We start from the raw sequence: 21478 nt of genomic DNA, 5'->3' as shown, positions 1-21478 counted from the left end.
TTGGCCACGGCCCAGACCGAGACGGATATACATCTCCTTTATGCTGGAAAGTATTTTCTAGGAGTAAATTTAGAAAACACTTTCAAACTTCAATTTGTAATGAGCTGTAATATTATCACGCTCCTCCCCAACAGCATCATTAGCTATGTGGATAGTGTGATCGTGTAGAACAGTCTTGCATTCCAGCCGGCCTTGGTTCGATTCCCGTTGACGTCGTTTGGATTTTTTTTATTTGGGTGCAATCCCTAAAAAGATGAAAAAAGAAAAAAAAAAAAGAGATGTCTGCTTCCATACATACAAACACTTTAAAGTGTTGGGGGACACATGACTTTTTTTGCCTATTTGACGCTTCAAGGCACGAAATGACATGTTTTATGTCGAAAATGAATGCTTTCTGACAACGCTAGTTTGGGTGTACTATAGGATTTTAGATTCTATTTCATGACTCGAGTTCAACCACAGGATCTCATTCCAGATTTCAGTATTTAGTTCCAAATTCTAAATACGGATACGGAGTTTTAAATTCCGAATCCGTTTGAATTTGGGGTCGATTCCTGAATCCTGGTTTCGAATTCCGGATTCAGATTCAAAGATAGATTCAAGGTAGATACAAAGTATAGATTCCGGTCCTAAGCTAGGATTTGAAATTCAATTTCAACATTCGAGCTTTACTACAGGATCTCATTCCATATTTTAGAAACTAGTTGCAAATTCTGGGTACGGATCCCCATTGATAGATTACCAATCCGTTCGGATTCAAATTTGATTCCTAAACCTAGGTTTCAATTTTCATATTCCTATTCCAAATTTCTACAGAAATAGATTCCGGTTATAGACTTGGATTCTAGGTTCAATTTCAATATTTGAGTTTTAACACGGGATTTCCTTCCAGATTTCAGAATCTAGAGCCAGATTTTAGCTCCGGATTTCCAGTTACAGATTCGATTCCTGAACCTAGGTTTCAAGGGCCAGGTTTAGATTCTAGATTCCAATTACAGATACAAATTCTAGACATGGATTTGATTCAGACTTCACATTCCGGATTTCAAAATTCAGAATTCACTTTCTGATTCCAACATCAGACTCCATGTTTCGAATTCCATTTCACTTCTTCCCTTTTTCCGTATTCATATTACATACACAAAGAGAGGTCAGATTATGATACAGACACTCTTTTCAATCGACCGGAGGAGTAGAGTACAATCTCCATCACATACGTAACTCATTCCTCTCTGCTTCCAAGTTAGTATTACCTCCAGTAGACGGATGTAAAGCTATAGATAATTACTCCAGAGGATTTTCCAAGGTTTATGGAAAATAATAACGAGCACCGCAGCTTCTGCTGGTTCCGGAATATTTCAGGGAAGACACCGGAAAGGAGAATACAAGGGATGAATTTCCTCCTCAGTAATAGGATTACCTTTTCAACTTCCCTCCACCAGTTTGGGGGATTAAGAATCGGGAGCTTGTACGAATCGTGATAGCAGCATAGAATGGAGCGAGCAATTTCGCAGCCAGAGTCGGAATCATCCAGAAAATTGGTTGCTGGAGTTATGGAATCGTCAGAATCACACTCTAGTTCATCCACTGCGGCTCATTAATATCATCTATCAATCCACTAACAATTGACCAGACAGACCGCTTTAAAGTATAATCTACTAGTGTAAACCACTGAGCCCAACACAGCTCCCGGAATCACTTCACGGCAGTAGTTTATCCTAACCAACCAATCAACCAACCCGCCGAACGAAGGCAGCAAGCCACCGTTCCGCGCACCGAACGAGTGCCGGGGATTAGTTCAAACTCCATAAATCAGTCGGAGACCGCAGCAGACCGACCGGCGGCCCTTGGATTCCGGATTCCGAGCGTCCAAAGAAGAGCTTTGTTTATTTGTACACAACGAATGCTTACGCAGGACGCCGCCCGCAACGGCCGAGGAGAGAATTAATCTTTCCGGACACCGGTGTTTATCCAGCAGATTATGAACTCGACTACACTGTATGTATACACGTGGATGGATGTGGGTAAACAACACACGGACACGGTTTGCCCATTCAGGTGTGCAGATGGGCCCCCACACTTAAAGGTGGGATTGGACAAGCCAAAGACAAATCGTACCCTTCGAAATCGTCCGGCCGACCGAGGGTGGAGAGACTTCCGAGTTTGGCAAGCAGCTTAGAGTTTGAAACTTTCCACCTGACCGCCTTACCTTCTTTATGAGGGGTGGAGCGCGAGTGAACAAAGACCACCAGAGCAAGAGTGCATTAATAATCTTCCACCACGATTGGGGCGCTGCCATTATTGTTGGGTTTACACAATTCATTTCTTGGAATAATTTAGCGATGTTAATTTACTCAGCACACACACACACACATGCCGTAAGTAATTAGTGCAAACAACTTTGTGGTCCAGGTATGATTCGATTTCCGGTTCGGTAAATCTTCAAAGCCCGGGGCGTTTCCTTTCACGCCAACGTTATCCGGACAGTGCGCACCTTAATTACGCTAGGTCCTCTCAAACTCCGATGGACAGGATGATAATAAGATACTGTCACGCGTAACCGATTGCATTTTGATTGATGGGTTGTTGGTCTCATTGGCGAAGAGAGATCGTAATTGAGATCTAACGCAGCCTCCTCCACGTGGAGTCCAGCCCCGTTGGGTTCCGCCGCTGTCAGTCGTCAGCGGAGCGGTTGACCAAATTAATTGGCATGATATTGGCGGAGCGGGGTTTTTTTTGGTTGAGTTGCGAGGCCACGAAACGACGATGCAATTTACCACCGATTTCATTGGTTTGTGGCGTAGGAGAGACTGCGTTTCCTTCGGTCTGTCGTAAATCATATTGCGTGTCGTGGAGAGAGAGAATCTAGCCATGGTCCCATTCCCAAATCGTCATTAGGCGAGCGTGGTTGGCATCGTTTGTGTTGCAAGTTCGCAACGCGCGCCTGCAACGAGACAGCAGCAAAAACAAAAGATAACAAGAGATAATGATCATTATGTTTATGATAACAAAATTTATGACCCGAAATAAATGGCCCGAACAGGGGAACCGGGCTGAACCGTTTGCAGTCAAGGAAAGCGCACAGAGTGAAAGCTCGCGATTAAGTAGGGGGCCCGGGTTCAGGTTTTCCTTCGTTTTCTCAAGTAACCTAGTCTGTCAGCGGGCTTTTCAGGTAGGGTGAAATATCGAAAACTGAATCCGGTTCGAGGTCATTGAAAGGGCGTTTATATATAAAGTTAGTAGTGACTTGGCTGCTTCGAAAGTATAGCGCACCCAATCAATATACAATTTTACTTTCGGGTGAGACTTATTATACCGCAAGCGGTTTGGAGGTTCATGTTCTACGCTGGTAATCAAACTGAAAGTAGCGGTTGGAATTTTTTTCACCTGAGTCGTGTGATTTAAAGTAAAATCTTAGCCTTTACATGAATTCTATCCTTTCAGTATCAGTATCAGTTCCTACACCCAAAGTTAATTTGCACATGTCCTGGCATCCCGATTCATTACATTAAATAAGCTGAAAGATAACATAAAATGATCTACTCCCCAATACACGTATATCATTCGTATGATATATATGCTAGAGCCAATATGAGCGAGCGAAACAGGAGACACATTTAAATGAAAGCATATGAAAGCTTTTCGTATAGTTTGCCTAATACACGGCCCAGACAGAGAAAGATATATTCTCGATCATGTTCTTCTTTATCGTCTTTATCGAAAACACCTTCCAACTTCATTTTATGATGAGGTGTAAAATAATCACGCTCCTTTATAATATCGCTGGCAGCTATATGGATAGGGTGGTCGTGTAAAGTAACTTTGCATTCCAGCCGACCTTGGTTCGATCCCCATTGACGTCGTACTTTCTTTTTTTTGCACAATCCCAAATGAAAAGAGAAAAGAAAACAGAAATAGATGTCTGCTTGCATACATACAAACCATTTTTAAGCTTTTAAAATAGCTCATTATTTGCGCATTTGACTCTCATGCACAGGAAATGGCATCTTTTCTGCCAAAGATGACATGTTTTATGCCAACGCTAGTTTGGGTGTAGTAGTTAAAAGATACAAACTGATTCTTCCTCGAATCGGAATGCCGGGATCGTAGCACCGTTTGCAATCTTCTGTCTTTAAACGGCTATTCCACATCAAAAGCAAAAACGAATTTAAGCTCCGAATTTGCTCAAACTTTCTCTTTTTTTCCTTTTCGCAAAACTTATTTTCTCGCTTGACCCATAAGTCGGCTTTTTATCGACATATAAAATTTATGCTAATGAGCTAGTCTTTTTAGAAAATACTATACCTCCGTTACGGCACCACTATACGTCAAACTTCGTGATATTAAAAGGGGTTTTCTAATAATAATATTTGAAGAAAAATCTAAGGGGACATGTATATTAAAATCAATTTTTGAGTACGATATTTTTAAATTTTCAATTTAAACGATTTTTAAAATGTTATTTTAGTAAATAGTTAATTGATTTTTCCAGCTACTTTTTCGTACATCATATTTTAATCAGATATATGGATTACGAGTTATGATTCGACGCAAAAAAGATCTCGATCCTGGATACGCCCTTTTAAAAAATCAGTCTTAATTGAAATTGGTCATTTCATAACGAAAATTGTATTCATGGGTAGCCAGGTACCACCATATGTATAAATTTAAAAAAAAAATCGGATAGGATCGGAGCAGCAACCGGCTGATTTGGCGTGGAATTGCTCTATACTCAAATCGGAAATCTGGATGCTAAATATAGAATCAAAAAACAAGGATCTGAACAGAAGGCTTCGGAGTATGAATCTGGCTTCTGGCTACAGGGATCTGAGGTTCTGGAGGAGTTTTGTTGATCTTAAACAGGAATCCCAATCGGTTTCAAAAACATTTTTTTTATTAAAATTGCATGAAACGTCGAGATCTACTGTCATCTCGAAATATTTTTTTTGTCAAAAATCGACACTCTGGGACTTTTAATTTTTGAAAAACGAAATCGTAATCCGAAAAATCACCCAAGGGGGGAGAAGAGAAATCGAGGTTTTCAAAAAAGAATTTCCGATGCCAAATGTCTTGAAATAGCATTAAACGTTGAGATTTACTTTTCCAAAAAAAAATAATTCAGGTTCAAGAAAACAATTTTTCCGCTTTTTTCCACTACAAAAATCCATTACTCTTGACCAATTCAAACGATCGACATTTCAAAGTAAAGCTTATGAGTTAGCTTTCTTTGAGAAAATATTGCTTTCGCAAAAAACATCGATTTACATTTTTATAATTATTGATTGAGTTAGCTTTTCATAGTTTTCTCGATTATATATTATATATAGGGCGTTATATTTTTTACATTTTTTCTGGAGGTTTTTTCGGATATAATATCTCCGAAAATCGAAGTGTTACTTTTAGTTTTCGAGTTATTATTTTGTAAATTTTACAATATTCATATGTGACTACACAAGTCCTATGCGACTAGCACCCAATCTTCTCGCAAGTATGATTCCAGAGAGGTTGGTCGGATTATTGGCCTCAATTTCAAGCCAAAAGGTGGAAAAGTTATTTTTCGGACCACCCTAAAATGGAAATGAGCACCCTAATAAGAAAAAAATTAAAAAATACGGGTCTAATGTTTCGTGATAAAGAACAAATGCGTTGCCATGCGTTTCATTATCAGTAAACTCGAATTCAAAGGAGGAATAGTGATCGATGATCATAACAGTGCTTCTCATTGTCAACAAACATCTGTAAATTCACAGAGCAATAAAAGTAGTGACTCAATGACATATTTTTCACGATTTTATGGTTTCAAACAAAGAATTTTTTTTTTCTGTATTATAGTGACTTTCAACGCTTCTGGCTGGTTCGTCACTTTTACCTTCCATTTTGGAAGAATGTCGGGAGTGAGAATTGAACTCGTGATCTTGAGCGTGAGAAGTATGGATGTTACCTCCACGCCAGATCGGCTCCAAGAATAAATTTATTATAACCTTCATTTCTTCTTTGCCGTCTCCTGAACGACTTGGGCAAAATATTTCAGAGGTGCCATTCGAGTGCAAAAAGTTGTAGAATCGTGCAACAGCCGTTTTGTATCATTTCACCCCACATAATTATGAAAACATCGATCAGAACAAAAACAAACAAACGACTAAACTGCAATCAGAACCTATTTCATCGTTTGACAATCCCCCTCCATTTTTTTCTGGCCTGATCGGTGAAACGAAGCGCGAAATTGCATTATCCACCCCACCAACCGAACGCATCTCGAATTTCCCCAACTCGGGCGCCCGCCACGGTTGACTGGGGCCTCCGATTCCCAAACGTGAAAATAGTGAGAAGATAATAATTGGGAAGCCACGATAAAAAAAAAATGACAGAATGAACAATTTTTCAGTCTCGTGACCTCGAGGGACCGAGGATCAGTCTTCGTCCAATTGTACTTCACCATTTCGACGACTGACTGAGCGATTGTTTGATTGACTGCCGGCTGAGTGGATTTGTTTTTGTCGCAAAAAAATGAGTATACATACATGTCGCTTCGGTATCACCGCGATTTATGTTTTCCGCACGTTCGGACACATATTTGTGTTTATTGAATTATTCGCACACGCAGATTTTATTGCTCGAAAGTTGGATTCAGAGTATTTTTAACTCGATTACGATGCAAAATCGATTATATACGATGCGTTTTTGCTTGGTTCTCCCGACGATGAGAGGGCTGGGCTCAATTAAATCTATCAAATCAATCATTTGTTTTCCGAAGATGCAACTCTGATTTGAATTCAACACATTGGAATTCCGTTAACAACTGAGTTCCTCGGGGATAATTTTTCGTCCGCGGGAACGTTGGAACGCAACTCAAACAGCGCTCCCAAAACCAACTAAGTTTGCAAAGTGGAAAAAAATGCTGTTCAAAGGAACAAATGAACGACCCACGAAGAACCAACCGAGCTGATCTTGCCCTAGGCAGTATTATAGGTTCATAATTGTACAACCAAGCCGACCAACCGCGACTCGCATCAGATGAGGCGAGCTTAACGGTTGCTTTTGCCGTTCGAAAGCTTGACGGGGATGATGCTTGCTTGTAGCAAAACTTACACACACACAGAGGCCACTCAGCGCAAATGAAGTTTCCCATTCATGGAACGACGAAGGTGGTGCCTTCCATCCGGACGGAACCGGTACGAAGGTGGATGATGAACGGCGACCGCAGAAAAAAAACGAACCAAACGAAAAACAGGTGCGTTGCTTCTCACACCGCAAGATTGCGCATTCACCCGAAAAATGAGAGCAAACTTTTTGGTGAAAACTCGATAAGCCCGTGGAGAATGTTGTTATGTGTCTGATTTGGGAAAGGGTTGCACGGATTACATATCAAAATTCTCTTCGATATCGAAGGACCGTCCCTTTTGCCAGGTTAGATTCTACAAAAAATTTTTTTTTCATAAACAGCATTTTTTAAACCCTAACTTCTGAACTGCTGAACTTTTTCTGGTGATTAGTCCCTCTCGCTCTCTATCTATCAATCTCTCTCTCTCTCCCTCTCTCTCTTCCTCTCTCTCTCTCTCTCTCTCTCGCTCTCTCTCTCTCTCCCTCTCTCGCTCGCTCTCTCTCTCTCTCTCTCTCTCTCTCCCTCTCTCTCTCCCTCTCTCTCTCCCTCTCTCTCTCTCTCTCGCTCTCTCTCTCTCTCTCTCTCTCTCTCTCTCTCTCTCCCTCTCTCTCTCTCTCCCTCTCTCTCTCTCTCCCTCTCTTTCGCTCTCTCCCTCTCTCTCTCTCCCTCTCACTCTCTCTCCCTCTCTCTCTCTCTCTCTCCCTCTCACTCTTTCTCTCCCTCTCTCTCTCGCGCGTTCTCACCGAAGATCCGTCGCGTTTAATTTTTCGATCATCCGAAAGTCCGTGTTAAGTTAACTTCATATGGCGACCGTGACAGCAACATCAACAACCGAAATGCTTCCATCTTCCTGAATTTTTGATACAGTATGTAAACAAGTCTCATCTTTCAAAAAAAAAAAAAAATGTAAGGATCATAGGGGTCTCTTTGGACTCAAAATTCAAAAAAATCCTAAAGTAATTTATTTCCAGAATTTAGTAGTATACAATTTTTCCTAAGAAGCTTATTCAAATATCGTTCAACGATTTTAAGCATCGTTAAACGATTTTAGGCAATTCCATTAAAATTAGGCACCTCAACCATATAATATTTTTTTCTGTTATTTCTTCTGTTATTTTTCATGAGATAAACAATTGAATAACTGTATAATATCAAGCGTTATTTAAACGCCCACATGACAAGTCTTGATTGGCCCGGTTTACGGTTTCCTCAACACAGACTTCAAAATGAATGTACCTGAGGAATCCGCTTTGTGAATATACATGTATGTAGGGGGTATTTTTGTTCCCACCGAGCTGTGTTTTCCTAAAACGGACTTTCAAAATCAATATGCCTGGGGGACTCCGCTTTGCAAATATATGCTCCGAGTACTTTTGTACTCGCTTGTCTTTGTGCAGATCGGAATGTTTCCCTAAAACGTACTTTTAAACTGAGAAGCCTGAGAAAATCGTCATTTCAGATACTAGAGGTGAATGAACTTTCGCGGTTCGAGTACTACGTAAACATGAGAAATGCAGTAATTTCAGAGGGAAAGCTAAAATACAATGATCGTTTGACAATTCATCCGTTCACATATTTTGGTAGTCCTAGGCATCATATCAAGCGTAAAAGGTCGGTCATCAAATTTACTTGTATCGATGAACATAATCTATCACAATGCATGAATTGATCTTGTATGGCAACTGTTCAAACTTTTACTTACAAAGCAAATATGTTGAATTCAATTGAATTCGAGAATTATTTCATTCAATCGACAATATAATCAATACGATACAAATTCTTACTAGGACACCTTGGACAACCTTGCGGTTATATCATAGATTTAACCTACACTTTTTTTTTCTAGTTATTTAGTTTTTTTTCACCGGGAGAAGCCTTATTGGTGACTTTTTCCGATCAATCATTAAATTTTCGCGAATTCGAGCATTGTTTCCATGTTAAAAGAGGAGCGACAGTGCGACGCACTACAATCTGGATTTGGAGGAGGTTTTTACTGCGGTTTTCTTCGGTTGAAAATTTTTATTTTTTTTATTTTTCAGATGTTTTTAATGGACATTTAATCAGTTTACTACATTTCATTTTTTGACCACAATTTTGTAGGTCTTCCAGATTTATAAAATTTATTATCTTTTAAAATTTTTGTAAAAATTAAAGAAAAAAAATTATAGGAGGTTGTGTCCAAGACACGACCACATTGTTGACGTAGAACTACGCTGGTATTTTGTTCAAGTGGCTTGGTAATAGCTTCGGATATTATTTTACTCGCGCACACTTGTCTCGTCTTTGCGCTCTTCTCAGAAGAAGCCTTTTATATTAATATTTCCGGTCTCGATTAGCTTAGCTGTCATCCTTGGTGGAAATAGTTTTGTTACTGTCATGCTCAACCAAATCGCACACAAAATTCCAGAACAATTATTTTCTTGGTGAGCCGATCATAGCCTAGTTTGATTATTCCCCACACAATTGTGTAGTTCAGAACATTAATGGAATGGCTTCAGTTTGATGTAATGATTGCAATGCCAGAGACATCAGCGAGTAAGTAATTTGATAGCGTCCACAGCTCAATCCAAAACGAAGCCATTTAATTACGCAAAACAAGAACGAATAAACGATGTTTATTGTTTCGTATCTAGAACGATGCTGAAAGTTTGCCTCAGCGAAATCCAATATTTATGCTCCATGTAAATATTCCCCTTCGTTCGTTCTTCTTCTTCTTTTCTTTGTTCACGGAGACTTTACATCATTCCCCTTCATTGATCGCCGATAAGTTGCTCGTTATTGGTGGCATGGGTAGGGAAGCTCACAAACGAACAGAACACATGTATGGGAAAATGGAAATGGTTCTATTTTTCCATCAATCACATCAGGGGATTATAATATATAGCATAAAAGGTAAATCTTAGGGAATTTCCGATTCGTTTGGTATGTAAATCGTCTAAATCCGTTCCCGGCAAAAATAGTTATTAACGTTAACTTTATTTCATAAACACGTGACCTGTTTCTGATTTGGCAACCTTAATGAAAGACGTAGTTCTACGTCAAAAATTTAAGTCCTTTTCATGAAGTCGTCTAGTGTTTTTTTATGGGATTTCGAGAATGCAAGGTTGCCTAAATGACCAATATTTACATACCCACAAAATTTCTCTGCAGTTGAGGTGATGTTGCCAACTCGTAAGATGAGTTTTATGTACTATCCGAAATAAGAAAAAATAGATTTTTTTTGGCCTTTACATTTAGGGAATATTTTATCACTATACCCGTGAAAGTTACTTGTCTTGTACACACGAGTTTACTTGAGACTGATTATAAAAATCAATTAGAATATTAAATGATTACTGTTTTCCATTTCTTACAGTTTTATCTTCAGGTCTCTAATTCGAATATATAAATTTATTAGTGATCACTTCTTCCATCGCACAATCAACGAACAACCGTAATAATCACCAGCACAGTCACTCTGGCTCTGGAATACCTAATCTACGGGACGAAAGTTTTTCCGTGGCGAGAAGAACAAAATACAGAGTAGCTCCAGCTTGCGCCCTCTATAATCATGGGCTGCCCTGATGCGCGCTTCTGAAGTATGCCCGAGCCGTAGAACCTGGCGAGCATTACAAATAGTCGTCGTGCGGAGAGTTCCTTGTTGTTCCCCTCTATTTACATTCGTTGAATTTTAATGAGTACTTTGTACCGACAAATAAAACTATAACTGGAGCATAGTGGTAATACGACGCGAAGCTCGAACGCATCGCATCGCACGTTACCAGCCAGCCGGGCGTTCCCTTGGTTCAGTTCTAGGGTAGATGGCGCAACGGCGTGATCTTCGGAAAGTTGGGGCGGTCCATTAAAAAGGCCGAGCCCAGGCTCATTACATTTCATTATTATTTCCCGGTGGCGTACGCCACTGGAATACTAAGTAGAACCGCGATGCATGGCGAATGGTGCAGCAATATGCTAGGAGTTACAAGAGCAAAAAAAAGTATGATAAAGAGTCGTTTTTCGTTTCCAGCTCTGCTCACGCTCGCACGGAGCTAATGAAGTTTTGTTGTGCGCTGGCATTTGTACATTGGACTCTGGGTTAGCTACGTTAGACTAATTGGATACATACCATTGGCTAGTGACATGACATTTGTTTACTCTCAATATGACTCATAGTTTGTCCGCCGCTTGTGAGGATAAACGCATCAGGAGTACCAACCTGCGGATGAAAGGAACGAGAAGAAAGAAACAATATCAGTCAAATGCCCAACCAATCATCGGCACGAGGCGCACGAAACATGAAATGTCACAAGGTCAGCACAAATCCCGGATGCAACGAGATGCAAACAAACGGCTTTGGCTAAACAACAACAGCCCTCGGCTTCGCTTGTCAGTCAGACTCTAGGACTACTCTCGATTAATCCTGTCCCGACCCTCGGTGAAAAACGCACAGTGCGTTTTTTGCCACACACACACACTTCACTGGCGTCGTTTTCCCACTGGGAACGTTTGCATAAGCTGATACGGATTTATTCTCGGGATTAAACAGAACACGGAACAGGGAGCTGCATTCCATAAGTGAAATACTGGAGGAATCTTTCCGAGCAATGCGAAGCAATCCCGAAGCACAAACACATTTGCAACAGTTTCTCGGATGTCGAGCAGAGAGCCTCCCCTCACTCCATTTGCTGTACAGATATTCCAGCAATAAACAAACGCTTCATTATATTTCGAGCGAGCAAGCAAATTCTCCTGCGAAAAGGATATGCAGAGCATTTCTCCTTCCCCGCCTTGACAGTGATGACCACCTTCCGCTTCAGCAAGCTTAGCTCCAGAAAGAGCGATAAAAAGAAGGACCACTCACATCGGGAGACGCCTGGAACGGGCCGGTTTTCGTTTCAATGACTTTTGGGACCGGGATTTGTCGGAGACCATAAGAGCTTCTCGTGTGTTTCGTCGTTTCGATTGCGCCCCTCTATCCTCCCATTCCGCAACTGTTCGGCTCGAAATTGAAAATCAACCCCACCAACGCCGTCGATGGTTCTATCCGACAATTGGGAGGCAAGTGCCCGCACTTTGAGGATACGCCCTGCACTTTCCGTCGGAGCTTAGCGAGGATGAAAGATAATAGAAAGGGGAGGGGGGTCATTCAGGGGGTTGGAACGGAGTGTTTGCGGTGTGGCAACCGTTCAACATTCCACCCCAAGGCGCATTGGATCCGGACGGGATGGGCAGGCATATGCACTCTTGTCCGAAATTTTATTCTCGGATACTGTTTTGCCTTGGGTGTAATGTAGGTATTGTTAATATTGTAACCACAGGGTGACCAGATGGTCGTTTTGAAATTGTTTCGCAGGAAAAAGTTTTTTTTGTTCATTATGAAGAGAAATGAACTATAGAGCACATTTTTTTCATGCGGTAATCTATTCATCGTTACACCAGCATTTGGAATGTTATTACCGAGTCAAAGTTTGGAAGATCTGTAATTTAATTCCGAACCTGGCGGTCAAGATCTGGCTGAATTTGAATCTATATACATTAGGGTGCCCATGAGAATAGTCATCTCGAATTTCAAAAAGTTACCTCATAAAAAAATATTCACCACCTCGAAGAAACACCCTATGCAAAATTTCAGCTCAATCGGACTCAAGGGAGAGTGGCGCAAAGCGGTCAAAGTTTGAGTTTTTTGAAAATCGAAAAATCTCCCAAGGGGAGAGTCAAGAAAATCGGGGTTTTCGAAAGTTTTTTTTTTGATGCCGAGTGTCTTAAAATTGCATGAAACGTCGATTGCATGAAATTTCATTGCATGAAAATCGACACTCTAGGACTTCGTTTTTTTCTGAGTACGAAGCTATAGTTATGGGTGCCAATAAAAATAGTTATCTCGATTTTTTACTCGGAAATTCATGCGTAATCTTGTTTTGCACGATAATATACCCAATGCAAAGTATCAGCTCAATCGGACTTCATTTAGCAGTGTCGCAAACATTAAAACTGAAGTTTTTTGAAAACCAAAAAAAAACCGGAAATCAGGGCTTTCAAAAAAATCTTTTTGATGCCAAATGTCTTATAATTACACGAAACGTCGATATTTACTGTTATCATAAAAAAAGTTTTAATAAAAACAATTTTTTCGGCACTCGGTCGTTTTTCCATCTGAAAATCGAGTTTTGACAAACTTTCTTTTGAGATAACTATCAATATAAAATTTTATATAACTATATATAATTATATAATATATATAACTATATGTTGTATATAAATTTTATATAATTTTATATAATAACTGTAAAAGCAATGTTATGACATTTGGCATAAAAAAAAATCGAAGGCCCCGATTTTCCTTACTCCTCCCTTGGGAGATTTTTCGATTCTCAAAAAAAACTCAAACTTTAACCGCTTTGCGTCACTCTCCCTTGAGGCCGATTGAGCTTAAATTTTGCATACGGTGTTTTTCCAGGTGGTGGACATTTTGTATGGGATAACTTTTTGAAATTTTAGGGTCGATTTTTTCCCATACATTCATTGGCACCCTAATATATACACACTAGGGTGGCAATGAATGTATGGAAAAAAATTCATCAACAAATTTCAAAAACCAACCATGTACATTTTGTTTTTTGGCCCAAAAAAATGCAAAATCGGTGCAAAGTTTCAGCTCAATCGGATATGATTTAGGGTTCCTCAAAGCGCTCAAAGTTTTGAAAATCTTCCTACGGGGGAGTAATGGAAATTTGGAAAATCGAATTTTTTTTCCGATGCCAAATGAGGGGCTTAGAATGAAAGGGGTGTAAATGATTTGATCGACTACATCGACTCTCTCTTTTGGTCATAACTTAGCTGCAAATACATTCCCAGCTGTATTTGACAATGTGGAAGATAGGTCAGAACCTCATCTATCGGATTGTATAGCAAACTTAAATTGGAACGTTTTTGCAGTTGAGTTATTAACTAAATAAAAAGTTGATGAAGAGAAATCGATCAAGTCACTTACACCCCTTGCATTCTGAGCCCCTCAAATGATGTAAAAATGCGTGAACGTCGAGATTTGGTGTCATCTAAAAAAATTAAACCGAAAATCGACCTTTTGGAACTTAGCCTGAGAGGGTATGGAAGTTATGGAAAAACAATAATGATCGAATTCAAAGAACCGACAATACTCATTTTGTTTATTGGCCCAAAAAAAAAATACCTGTGCAAAATTTCAACTCAATCGGGCATGATTTAGGGGTGCCACAACTCAAAGTTTTGAAGTCGCAAAAAGTCGATTTTCGGCCAAAATATTTCTGTCGAGATGACACCAGATCTCGACGTTTCATGCATTTTTAAGTCATTTGGCAACAACAAAAATTTCGATTTTCATAATTTCCTTTATTATCCCTTGGAAGATTTTCGAGGATCAAAAAATCTAAAATTTGAGCGCTTTGAGGCACCCCTAAATCATGTTCGATTGAGCTGAAACTTAGCACAGGTCATTTTTTGGACCAATAAACAAAATGTGCATGGTCGGTGTTTGAAATTCGACATGACCATTTTCACTGCCACCCTAATATACACTATGTCAGAAAATCAGATCAGAGAGCCTAGGGAAGCTTTTCATTGTTTATCATGTTTTCTTTCCAAAAATTAAAACTGAAGATTACACTACATCAAATCATAGTTGAAGAGATTTCAAAATATGAATTCAGAATTTAGTTCTAGATTGTATAGATTGTTCGATTTCCAAACTCAGATATTTAATCTAGTTTTTCGAGTCTAAAAGTTGGCTTTCGATTAAGGAATCTAGTGGATTTAGTTTCGGCAGCTTAAATTTCAAGGTTAAAAAACCAAGGTATGGTTTTGAGATTTGAGTTTTAACACAGGCTCTCTTTCCAAATATAGGAATCAAGTTGCAGATTCTTGGTACGGATTCCTTGTTTTAGATTATGAAACCGTTTGGACCAAGAATTTTAGAATCTGAATCTAAGCTTCAATTCAGATTGTAGATTATAATGATAGATTTCGATCATATACTAGTATTTTAAATTCAGTTTCAAGATTTGAGTCTTGACATAGTATCTCGTTACAGATTCTAGAAATAAGAAAGAAACTCAGAAGCTAGTTCGTATTCCTGATTGAAGATCAACATTCTACGCTCAAATCTGAAGGACGCATCCAGATTTGAAATTCTCTATTCCAAATACAGGATCAAAATTCCAAAAACCTGAAATCCTCCTGAAAATTCCGGAGTAAGATTTTAGATTCTAATTATAGATTCCGATTCTAAGTTTGGATTTTAGAGTTTTATTTCAAGACCTGACCTCCTTTCAGTTTCTAGAATCTAGTGCCAGATTCCAGGTACGGATACACAGATTTTGCAAATCCGTTTGAGTTCAGATTCGATACCTGATACCTGAACCCAACATAGTTTAAGAATCCCTTTAAATCCATTTTCGATTCCTGAACTTAGTTTTCAAGTTCCTGATTCAAATTCTGGATTTTAATTATAGAAGCCGATTCTAGACTAGAACTCTAGATTCAATTTCCAGATTCGAGTTTTAACACAGTATCTCAATCAAAATTTCAGAATATGGTTTCAGATTCTACGAATTGACAGCTTGAGATTACGAATCCGTTACGATACAGTTTCGATTGCTGTACCCAGATTTCAAATTCGGGATACAATTTCTGGATTCTAATCATAGAGTCCGATCTGGATTTTGGATTCGATTTCAAATTTCGAGGACTAACAAAGGACCTCATTTCAGATTTCAGAATCTGGTTACAGATTATAGGTACGGATTTAGAATCCATTCGAATCTAGATTTGATTCCTGAAACTAGCTTCAATAGAAATAGAAACAACAGAAACAATCATGTTTAATATGTGTTTTTATGATAAAATTTATAATAACACATTCAGAAATGCTAACTTTTATGTTTTCACTTCCGGAATGTTATTTAAATCCACTAATTCAGATGTTCCACTACTACATCTTGTACTAAATTTTCTCATCTTTCTCATGGAAGCAACAGTCTCCCGTAGCGTACTTTTTGATGTAGAGTCTGTTTGAGGCAACAGAGTCCGAAACAGAAAAAAAAGTTCTATAACTCTATCATTGTTGAAATTCGAACATATGCGTAGAAGGATTTTTTTTCATCAAATATGATCATCTATCACCTCCTGGGAGATTTTGGATAAATTTATTTTTTTCATGTGAGAATTTTTTTTTCTGATTTTAGGGAGATAAATCAAAAGTTAGATTATTCTTTTATATTCAAAAAATTGAAACATATATGCATAATAAAACGAATAAAATTTTTTTTTGACTCGATTATATACATGTTTCGATTACATACAGTGAAAAGAAATCCGAGACTGTATATAATCGAGTCCGACCTGTATTAGTCATTTGGGGACATATTGGGGGTATAAATTGAAAAGTAATTGTCGGTCGCGTCACGGAAAAACTTCAAATTTTGTGCGTTCATTGCTTGGTAGTTTCTTGATGGATTCACGATATTCTTGCATTAAACGATATGGACACTCCGTAACATTCTGTTGCGATACAGAAAACTAGCAGACCTGACGAGCTTCGTCTCGCCCAAAATCGTTTTCGGGAGCTTTATTCCGAAATTGTTTTTTTTTCCTACATTCGTAGTCGCAGACGCCTTTCGAATTCCAATTAGCGAACGAATGAAATGTTTTTCAAATTCCCTTTAATTCGACACCTTTTATCCATAGCGGGGTTAATTTCTCGATGATAATCCGGTTTCTAACTTGCCAACAAAATAAATTTGAAGAAATTTGTGTTTTCCATTTGCTGGCGGCTGGCGTTTTAAAAAGGTTTTATTTAACTTCAAATTCAAGATGGCGGTCGCTACAAAATGGCGGATTACATATTTTCTCAAAGCTTCATCATTGACTAGTAGAACACAGTTATTTATGAAAATGCAAATTCGAGATGGCGGTCGCTACAATATGGCGGATTGCATATTTTCTCAAAACTCCATTAATACAGGTATCAAATGAAAGGGGTTAGCTAGCAGAACGAAGTTATTTATGAAGAATGCAAATTCAAGATGGCGCCCGCTACAAAATGGCGGATTACATATTTTCTCATCAACATCTCATCTCATCAATATGGGTATCAAATGAGAGGGCTTGACTAGTAGAACAGAGTAATTTATTTCCATTATCCACAGTTAGGGGTTTCATCATATGTCCCACGATTTTATTTTAGTCTCATCAATACCCTGGACTTATGAAGGAATGGGTGTGATAACCACTAACTGCTACTCGCCTAATTATTTTCTAGCTTTTAGCACATTATCTGTATTATTATAACGTTTAATCATAATGAAACCGTCAAACTTAAAAATATTTTTTTACCTTTTTTTTAATATCTTCGGGAAACAAACGGGACAACATTTCGAAAAAGTCTGGATTTGTGATTTACTTTGACTTCTAACAGAACAAGTGATAAAAATATTTCTATCCCAGTAACGTCGTATAAATACCCTTGAAAGGCCTCCTTCGATCGCCTGGAATGGTCTGCAATTCCTTTTGTCGTGTGATACCAAACCATGATTCATACACAGCCCTAATCTGTTGCTAATGCCCTGTGGCAAAGAAAAAAACAGGCACTAAATCGCACATTCCGCCACAGTTATTATCCGGGAAACGACATCCGCGCCTCGGGCACTTCTCGAACTCCCTCCTCGCGGTTCCTTTAATAACTCAATTTCAAGCATGTGGACTTTCCGTGTTTATTCACACCAACTCTCGCGCATCAGTGCTTCCCAGTGTCACAATTAAACTTATGGGTCGCCTTTCCCGGGCGCGCTCCTCCGCCTCCATCTCAATTTTATGATCCTGGATGACACTGTGGATGGTCCCATATGTAAATCCTCTCACGAACCGGATCTCCCGTGTTGTTTGTGTGTATGTATACTTCTACTAAGTCAGTCCGCTTGATACCACCAAATGTGCACTAGCTAGCTAGCAGCGGCACCATCGAAAGTCATGATGCGGGCACATAAAACAAATCCCCTCCTCCTCCAGCCCCTTTGTCATGCTGACAATACTAAAAAAAAAAGTCACAACTGGCAAAACGCGACATTGCCACTGTCGTTCGGCGCGCAACATATTGCTTAGATTACCCTTGTGTGGGTGTGTGTGTGTGGACTGCTCTTTTTGTGTCGATGTAAAACGTCATAAAACCTTGTTTATATGCGGATCCGCAGAGCACTGTAATCGCCCGTATATTACAGAGGACGCGAGGGGTGGAGCGCATAAGTTCTGTGTCCCAACGGAAGGAAAACCACGCGCGCGTAGCGTGGCACTCGGACACCGAAATCCCTAATCGATGGCTTCCAACACAGCCAGCAAGCCAGCCAGCCGGACGTGACTGGAAATGGCTTTCAATAAAATTAAAACATTCCCGCGATTTCCACCTACATTTCAGGATTTTTTTTCTCTGTGCGCCCACGAAGCATTACTCAATAATTCCCGGGATGAGTACGATTCGGTCCGTAAAGCATCTCGCACCTGAGCAAAATACCAAACAGTTATGATCTTTTCCGGTGGAGTTACAACAGACCAAGGAATTAGCGTGATGTAAGGAAGAACATTTTTAATATAATACACCTCAGTCGATGCGAAGAAGATGAAAAAAATGGCAATTCCATGGCGAAAGAAAATGGGAAAATGCATTTTCGAAATGAATTCACAATTCAGCAAGGTAGGAATCGAAACCACATTTCTCAGCGCACCCACCCAGCATACAAATGTACACAGGGATAGAGAAAGCAGCAAACAGAGTGCAGACACCGTCGTCATCTTCCGCCGCCAAACCACTGTGGGAAGATGCTGCTGCTGCTGTAAATTCATTCAAGTTAGTCGAAAAATATGCGCTTTTCGCAGAATAAAGCAGCCTCGAAGAGGGAGAGAGAGAGAGAGAGAGAAAGAGAGAGAGAAAGAGAAAGAGAGGACAAGGAGTGGAGTAAACGAACCAAAATGCGCTATCCTGTCGGAAAGTTATTTCTTCCTTTTATCGAGGCATCAGAGAATCAGAAAATTTGTATGTCAGGAAGATGGTTTTGCAACCGGGGAAGACAAACTATTTATTTGCTGCAACGAATGGAGCGCCACTCGGGCGCAAACCCTCGAGAGCTTTGGGCTCTGTGTCTTTAACACTTCTGTGGAATGATGCAAACATAGGAAGTTTTCGCCCGAGAGAAACGAGAAAATTGTTTGAAATTGTGTGCTCACAATTTATGCTGGTAATTATAAAGCTGATCCGTTTGCCTCGTCCCAAATGACATTCACAGTCCAAAAAAGTTAGTCAGCAAGTGGTCGGGGATGGTGAAGCTTTTTTTTACCTAGGATCTCATCTTTCGGTACATATTGGAGCTACAACGTTCTTTACTTAGTTCATTTCGATTGATTGAGCTTCTAATAGGTCTTTTTGAAGGCTAGACACAAATGAACTGTGTAGTTTGAAGCCTCTATGATAGACAAAAATAAACCAACCAAGCACTCTAACAATACAAGCTAGCTGATTTTTTATAAGAGCGGCAATTTTCTAAGAATTGGAAAACGCTTCCAATTTAACAAAGTATCCGAAAAAATGCTTTTACGTGTCCTTCAGCAAGATCAAATGAACCAATAAAAGCACCATCTACAGAAGATTTAAATTGTTTGTATGTATGGGAGCAGACATCTCTTGGCATCTCAGATTGAACGTCAAGTTGGGATTGTTCCAAAAAAAAATCCAAACGATGTCGTCGGGGATCGAACCAAGAACAGCTGGAATGCAAAGCTGATTTACACGACCACGCTAACCACATAGCCACTGGTACTTATTGCATAAATGCGTGATAATATTACACTTAGTTATAAAATGAAGTTGGAAAGCGTTTTCTAAAAATAAAAAGGAGAACATAAATATGAATATATATCCTTCTCGGATTGTGCCGTGTATGTGGCAAAATATTCGAAAAGCTTTAATGCGTACTTATTTTCAATGTGTCTCTTGTTTCGCTGTTTTGCTCTTATATTGCTATTGCATATATATTATACAAATGGTATACCAGTATGCGAGAATAGTACATTTTCTGTTATTTTTAAGCTCATTTAATGAAATAAATCGATGTGTCAAAACATGTGCTAATTCTTCAAAGGAAACATGAAAAGGTTGTTGGTGTTAAAACTTTTCCCCTGCAGCAGTGTCCTTCTTCCGATGTTTAGATGACTTGTTGATTTTTGTTTGATTTCGATGGTCGGACTCGATTATCCGGAGACTCGATTATCCGGAATTTTAGACTCGATTATCCGGAGTATTTTATTTTTGATTTTCGGAAATTTTGAATAATTTGTGTAATAATTCAATATTGAATAGCTAATATGGGTATGAAAAAAGGGCTTGACTAGTAGAATGCAGTTATTTATGAAACATGAAAATCCAAGATGGCGACCACTACAAAATGGCGGGTTGCATATTTTCTCAGAACTCCATCAATATGGGTATCAAATGAAAGGGCTTGGCTAGTAGAACACAGTTATTTATGAAAAATGCAAATTCAAAATGGCCGCCACCGCAAGATGGCCCCATATATATGTTTTTCACAACCCCATCAAATGAAAGGGCTTGACTAGTAGAATACAGTTATTTATGAAAAATGCAAATCTAAGATGGCGACCACTACAAAATGGCGGATTTTTTTTTTCAGAGCCCCATCAATATGGGTACCAAATAAAAAGGCTTGACTAGTAGAACACAGTTATTCATGGAAAATGCCCAAAAATGTATCAAAAGAAAGTTCTCGACTAGTAGAACATAGCAGATAAAAAAAATCCAATTTCAAGATGGCCGCAGTCCCCAAACAACTAATTACTTTTTGAATGGTTTCATTCAGCTTGACCTGTTTCTATATATGTTTGAATGTTTGTAGGGTTATCCCAGATTAATAGAAAATTGAGCCCGTTCCTGTTAAATGATAGATCTGAAATATGTAACATACATTTAATTCTACTGTCTTTATAAATCTGAGTAATCCATGATCTTGAAAAATTCAATTTGGCCGCCGCAAAAAAAATGGCTGAATGGCTTGATTTGGAGAATACATTACACTATGAACAACATAAGTTCGAAAAGGTCGCCACCACAAAATGGTCGAATATGTGTTTTTTGCAATCCCCTCAATATTGGTATCAAATGAAATGATATGACTAACAGAATACAGTATAGGTCGGACTCAATTATATGTGATTCGATTATATTCAATTTGGAATTTTTTATTATATTTCAAATATGACTTATTTCATCAAGAAATGTAACGTCTCAATGTTAAGGTGAAGTTTTAATGTCTATTACATGTACAGTGGGGTAACAATCGTGATTTTTGAAGATTTTGCTTG

At 39.0% G+C, this 21478-nt stretch overlaps 1 protein-coding gene across 3 annotated transcripts in view; it reads right to left on the bottom strand.

Moving 5' to 3' along the window:
- Nucleotides 1-21478, bottom strand: part of LOC129775066 (leucine-rich repeat-containing protein 24) — a 420822-nt gene that overhangs the window by 215519 nt on the left and 183825 nt on the right. The window contains exon 1 of one of the 3 annotated variants that reach the window (XM_055779499.1): nucleotides 11208-11268. The exons of the other annotated variants lie outside the window; for them this stretch is intronic. The gene's annotated coding sequence lies outside the window, so the exon portion shown is untranslated. Of the gene's footprint in view, nucleotides 1-11207; nucleotides 11269-21478 lie in introns of those variants that run through there. 3 annotated transcript variants of the gene reach the window in all.

The sequence above is a fragment of the Toxorhynchites rutilus genome, chromosome 1 (genome assembly GCF_029784135.1).
Source record: "Toxorhynchites rutilus septentrionalis strain SRP chromosome 1, ASM2978413v1, whole genome shotgun sequence".
Taxonomy (NCBI): Eukaryota; Metazoa; Arthropoda; class Insecta; order Diptera; family Culicidae; genus Toxorhynchites; species Toxorhynchites rutilus.
The sequence above is the reverse complement of the archived record's forward strand: the minus strand, read 5'-3'. Positions and strand labels throughout refer to the sequence as shown.